Source organism: Gossypium hirsutum, chromosome A12, assembly GCF_007990345.1.
Source record: "Gossypium hirsutum isolate 1008001.06 chromosome A12, Gossypium_hirsutum_v2.1, whole genome shotgun sequence".
Classification (NCBI taxonomy): domain Eukaryota; kingdom Viridiplantae; phylum Streptophyta; class Magnoliopsida; order Malvales; family Malvaceae; genus Gossypium; species Gossypium hirsutum.
In genome coordinates, this window is record NC_053435.1 from 42443327 (window position 1) to 42449088 (window position 5762).

Sequence of the window (5762 nt, forward strand, 5' to 3'; positions counted from 1 at the left end):
ATTGCATTTGGCATCTGCGACAAAGCTTCAATAAACGGTAAGTTAATATGTAATTTTTTCAAAAGTTTAAGGAATTTATCGAATTGTTCGTCTGAGCAGTCTTTCCTTGTCGCGTTAGGGTATGGCACACGAGGTTTATATTCGACAGTCAATGGTTTTTTTTGTATTTTGATCTACCTCATCTCTCCCTTTGCTTACCATTGTTTCTTGCCTCGGTTCTGGTTTAGGCTCAACGACTCCTTCGTCATCTTGAGTATTAATTGTGTTGAGTTGTTCCCTTGGGTTAGGTTCAGTGTTACTTGGCAAACTACCTTGTGGTCGTTCGGAGATCAATTTGGAAAGCTGGCCTATATGAGTTTTGAGTCCTTGGATCGATGCTTGTTGATTTTTAAGTGCTGTCTTGGTATTTTGGAAACGGGTTTCTGACACTGATATGAACTTTGAGAGCATCTCTTCAAGATTTGGCTTCTTTTCCTGTTGGTAGGGTGGTTGTTGAAAACCTTGAGGATTTTACGGCTTTTGATTCCCTTGACCACCCTAGGAGAAATTTGGATGGCTCCTCCAACCTGCATTATAAGTATTACTGTATGGGTTATTTTGAGATCTAAAGTTATTGTTACCCATATAGTTGACTTGTTCCTCTTCAGTTGTGGGATTGAAGGATTGATATTCTATATGCACACCTCCTCCGCTTGAGTCACACCTCATTACTGGATGTACTTGCGTAGAACCAAGTAAACCGTCAATCTTTTTATTGAGAAGTTCTGCCTGATTTGACAGCATAGTAACTGAGTCGACGTTATAAACGCTGGCTATTTTCGTTGGCTTTGTTCTCATAATTTGCCACTGATAGTTATTCAGTGACATTTCTTCAATGAATTCATAAGCCTCTTCAGGTGTTTTGTTGTTGATGGTTTCGCAAGCAGCTATGTCAACCATTTGCCGAGTCGAGGGATTTAGACCATTGTGGAATGTTTGTACTTGCAGCCAAAGCGGTAACCCATGGTGAAAGCACCTTCTCAGTCAGTCCTTGTATCTCTCCCATGCATCGTAATGTGTTTCTAAATCCATCTGCACAAAAGAAGAAATATCATTACCTAATTTAGCCATTTTAGTCGGTTAAAAATATTTTAGTAAAAATTTCTCGGTTATTTATTCCTAGTAGTAATTGATCCTCGTGGTAACGAGTTCAACCACTGTTTAGCTTTGTTCCTCAATGAAAAAGGAAATAACCGAAGATAAATGGCATCATTAGAAATGCCATTGATTTTAAATGTATCGTAAAATTTCAGGAAATTTGCTAAGTGAGCGTTAGGATCTTCATCCTGCAAACCATCAAACTGAACAAACTGTTGTATCATCTGAATAGTGTTAGGTTTTAGTTCAAAAGTATTTACAGCTACAGGCGGTCTAACTATGCTGGATTTAGTTCCTGTTAAAGAATGTTTAGCATAACCATTAATAGTACATCGAGCAGGATTTTGATTAGCCGCAATTGTAGGAGGTAGCTGATTGCCTTGGTTTTCAGCCATCTTGTCGGTTGGGAGTTGAGTATCGTCTTCTTGCTCGTTCTCTATGTATCGTAAGCTGTGCCTTATCTCTCTCTAATTTCTGCAAACTGTACGATCGATTTCTTCATCAAAAAGTAATGGTCCTGATGGGTTTCTTTTAGTCATAAACTATAAAAACCTGCCAAGAGAAAGAAAAAAGTAAATTAATAAATAATGATAATAAAATTAAATTGCAAGAAAAATAAATGGCTAAAGTAATAAAAATTAGCGTTCCTAATATTTTAGTTCCCCGGCAACGGCGCCTAAAACTTGATCGCGTGATTTGTAACAAGTAATAAGTATTTATAATGAAGATCAAACCTAGACTAACTATTATCACGACGTAAAGTCAAGCGCACCTATCGAACAATAGTATAGTAATGGCAAGACCAGGATATCGTACCCAAGGGAACCAAAAGTACTAGTAATGACTGTCTTTTTATTATCTAGCCTAAGAATAATGGGGTTTTGTTTTAATTTAACTAATTATCTAAACTAAGAACGCACAGAGAAAAGAGCTGCGGAATTGCTTTTGGGAAAATCGATTGACTTGAGACAATACCTAAGGAAAAATTCACCTAGACTTTACTTGTTATTCTGGCTCCTAATCGGACGATTTATTCATTCAACTTGTTCTGTAGAGATCCCTAAGTTATGTTATTATCCCTATTCAAGACTAATAACGCCTAATCCCTAGATTGAATAACCGAGACTTTTCTCTAATTAACACTCTGGGGTTGCATTAACTCGATCTATGGATCCCCTTATTAGGTTTCACCCTAATCCGGCAAAATCTTGTCACCTTATTTCTAGGCGCGCAATCAACTTCGCTTAATTATGACAAAAGTACTCTTAGACAGGGTCTATTCCTCATCTGAATAAGAGCATGTCTTGAATCAGTATCCTGGGATATCAAAACAAGAATTAAGAAAACATAATTAAGAACAAGTTAAATATTTATCTTACGATTCCGAAAATAATAACAAGATTCGTCTTAGGTTTCATTCCCCTTAGGTAATTAGGGGATTTAGTTCATAACTGAATAAGAAAAATCTCAGAAGAATAAAGAGTACAAAACATAAAGAAAACCCAAAACTCCTGAAGGGAAATTGAGGAGAGATCTTCAGTCTTGCTAATGAATCCAGCTTCTGAGATGGATCAATCAGCTTCCTTGGGGTAATTCCTTACCCCTTCTTCTCCGTCTCTCTTTTTCCCCTCCTTTAGGGTGTATTTATAGGCTTTGGAATGCCTAAAATCCCTCAAAATTGGCCTTTTCCGAATTGGACTCAACTTGGGCTCGGTAGGGACACGCCTGTGGCACACGCCAGTGTTCAATTACTTTAGGCCGTGTTCGAGCTTGCCAAATTGACAAGACCGTGTGGTCTGCCCGTGTGAGAAGGTCTAGGCTGTGATTTCGTACTTTGGCCTATTTTCTCCGTTTTTGGCCTGTTTCTCGATGCTTTCTCTCTCCTATGCTCTCCTAAGTATAAAATATGAAATTAAAGCATTAGGAGCATCGAATTCACTAATTCTAATGAGAAATCATCCATAAAATGCATTAAACATGGGGTAAAAATATGAATAATTTATGGTTTATTAACAAGCTTTACACAAGAGGGTGAGTTGCTGATGCCATGTTCCAAACATGGTCTTACATTGGCTCACATGTCGAGCCCAATGCCATGTCCCAGACATGGTCTTACACTAGCTCTCATAATGTGGTCGATGCCATGTCCCAGACATGGTCTTACACTAGCACACATATCAATGCCGATGCCATATCCCACACATGGTCTTACACTGGCTCTCACAACATCCCCGATGCCATGTTCCAAATATGGTCTTACACTTGCTCTAATATCGTGGCCGATGCCATGTCCTAGATGTGGCTTACATTGGCATACATATCACCTAAATGTCATGTCATGGATATCCAATCAATTCCTAGGTTCAACCGAGAATTTACCACATTAATTTCATCATACATTATTCATAATCATATTATGCAAAATAAATCATTGAACATATAATAACGATAAAGTTACCTTACTTACGTACAACTTACCTCGGTATACAAAAAGTGGACGACTAATTGGCTTTAGTCTACCAGCTTGGCCTTTCCCCGGTCTAGGTCTGAATTTCGTATTTCTTGATCTAAAATGATAAAAATTTGCTAATTTAATCATCATATTAATTTAATGCATTTCATAAATCATATTTTTGCAAAATGACCATTTTGCCCCTAAACTTTCACAAAATTACTATTTTACCCTTAGGTTCGTAAATCAATTTTTATCAAATTTTCTCACTAACCAAGCCTAGCCAAATTCTTTTTATACTAGAAGCAGCCCACAATTCCCATCACTTCACACATTTACCACATAATTTATAACTTATGCAAAATGGTCCTTAGTTAGGGTTTTCATGAAAACTTCTTCACAAAAGTTGTTTGTTTAACAACCATGATTCATTTTCTTCCATAAAAATTCAGCAAAAAATATGAACACTCTCATGGAAAAACCCTATAATTTCAACCATTTTGCAAAATAGTCCCCTTATTAGCCAGATTATGCTATAAGGGTCCCAAAAGTATAAAAATTATCAAGAAAGGTCATCAAAATCACTTACTTGTAAAGGTAAAGAGTGGCTAAAATTTTGAAGCTCCAAAACCCCTAAGATGGTTAAAATTTTTGGTGGTGAACGAAGGGATGAAAAAGATGAAGTCTTTTGTTTTATTTAATCTTATTTTCTAGTAAAGTAGGCTACCAACTTCACCAAATTTGATTTTTTTATTCATCTTTGTACGTATGGTTGACCACCCCTATTGAAATGGGTTTATTTGCCCTTTAAATTCCCCTAATTATGATTCTCTAGCTATTTAACACCATTTTTTAGAAAAAAAAACTTTTGCTCTTTATGCAATTTAGTCCTTTTTCGCAATTAAGCATGCAATCGCTAGAATTATTTCACCAAAATTTTCATGTACTCAATGTAAACATGCTATAACACATAAAATTATATAAAAAAATAATTTCTCTGACCTCGGGTTAGTGGTTCTGAAACCACTGTTCCAACTAGGCCCAAAATTGGGCTGTTACATTTTTCCCTCTTAGGGATTTTTGTCCCCGAAAATCTTACTGTTAAAAAGGTTTGGGTACTGGTCTCTCATAATTTCCTGGGGCTCGCATGTGGCCTCATCAACCCCATGTCGATTCCACAGCTCTTTCACGAGTGCTATACTTTTATTTCTCAATTACTTGACCTCTCAGGCTAAGATCTTAACTGGCTCTTCGCCATAAGTCATGTCTGATCGAATCTCAACCTCTGTTGGCAAAATAACGTGCGAAGGGTCAGAACGGTAACGGGGTAACATCGACACATGGAAAACATTGTGGATCTTCTCTAACTCGGATGGCAAGGCTAGACGATAAGCTACTGATCGAATTTTCTCATTCACCTCATAAGGTCCAATAAAGCGTGGACTTAATTTTCCTTTATTACAGAATCTGAGGACTTTCTTCCATAGAGATACTTTCAAAAATAGCTTATCACTGACTTGAAACTCAATTTCTTTTCGTTTCAAATCTGCGTAGGGTTTCTGTCTATCTGAAGTGGCCTTCAAACAGTCACGAATTACTTTCACTTTCTCTTCAGTCTCTTTGACCAAGTTAACCCCGTGAATCTGATTCTCTCTATGTTCAGTCCAATACAAGGGCGTTCGGCACTTACACCCTTACAAAACCTCATAAGGCACCATTTTCAAACTCGACTAGAAGCTATTGTTATAGGAAAACTCTACTAGCGGTAAATATTTTTCCTAACTGCCTTGGAATTCTAGGACACAACACCGCAACATGTCTTCAAGAATCTGAATGACTCTCTTCAATTGGCCGTCGGTTTGCGGATGGAAAGTGGTGGTAAAATTCAACTTTGTCCCCAAAGCTTCTTATAACTTTTTCCAAAACCTCGAAGTAAACCTCGGATCTCTATACGAAATAATCGACAAAGGTGCTCCATGAAGTCTCACAATTTCAGACATATATAACTCGGCTAGCTTATCGAGTGAGTAGTTAATACGCACTAGAACAAAATGAGTTGATTTCATTAGTCGATCAATTATAACCCAAACAACATCTTTCTTTTTGAGTGACAATGGTAATCCCATCATAAAATCCATGGTAATTCGATCCCATTTCCATTCGGGAACCATCA

General features: G+C 37.2%; 1 non-coding gene across 1 annotated transcript; it reads left to right on the forward strand.

Moving 5' to 3' along the window:
* Positions 1-997: 997 nt before the first annotated feature.
* LOC121212050 (small nucleolar RNA R71) lies at positions 998-1104 on the forward strand. The gene has a single exon (XR_005907261.1). It is a non-coding gene; the product is annotated as a small nucleolar RNA R71 (small nucleolar RNA).
* The last annotated feature ends 4658 nt before the right edge of the window (positions 1105-5762 follow it).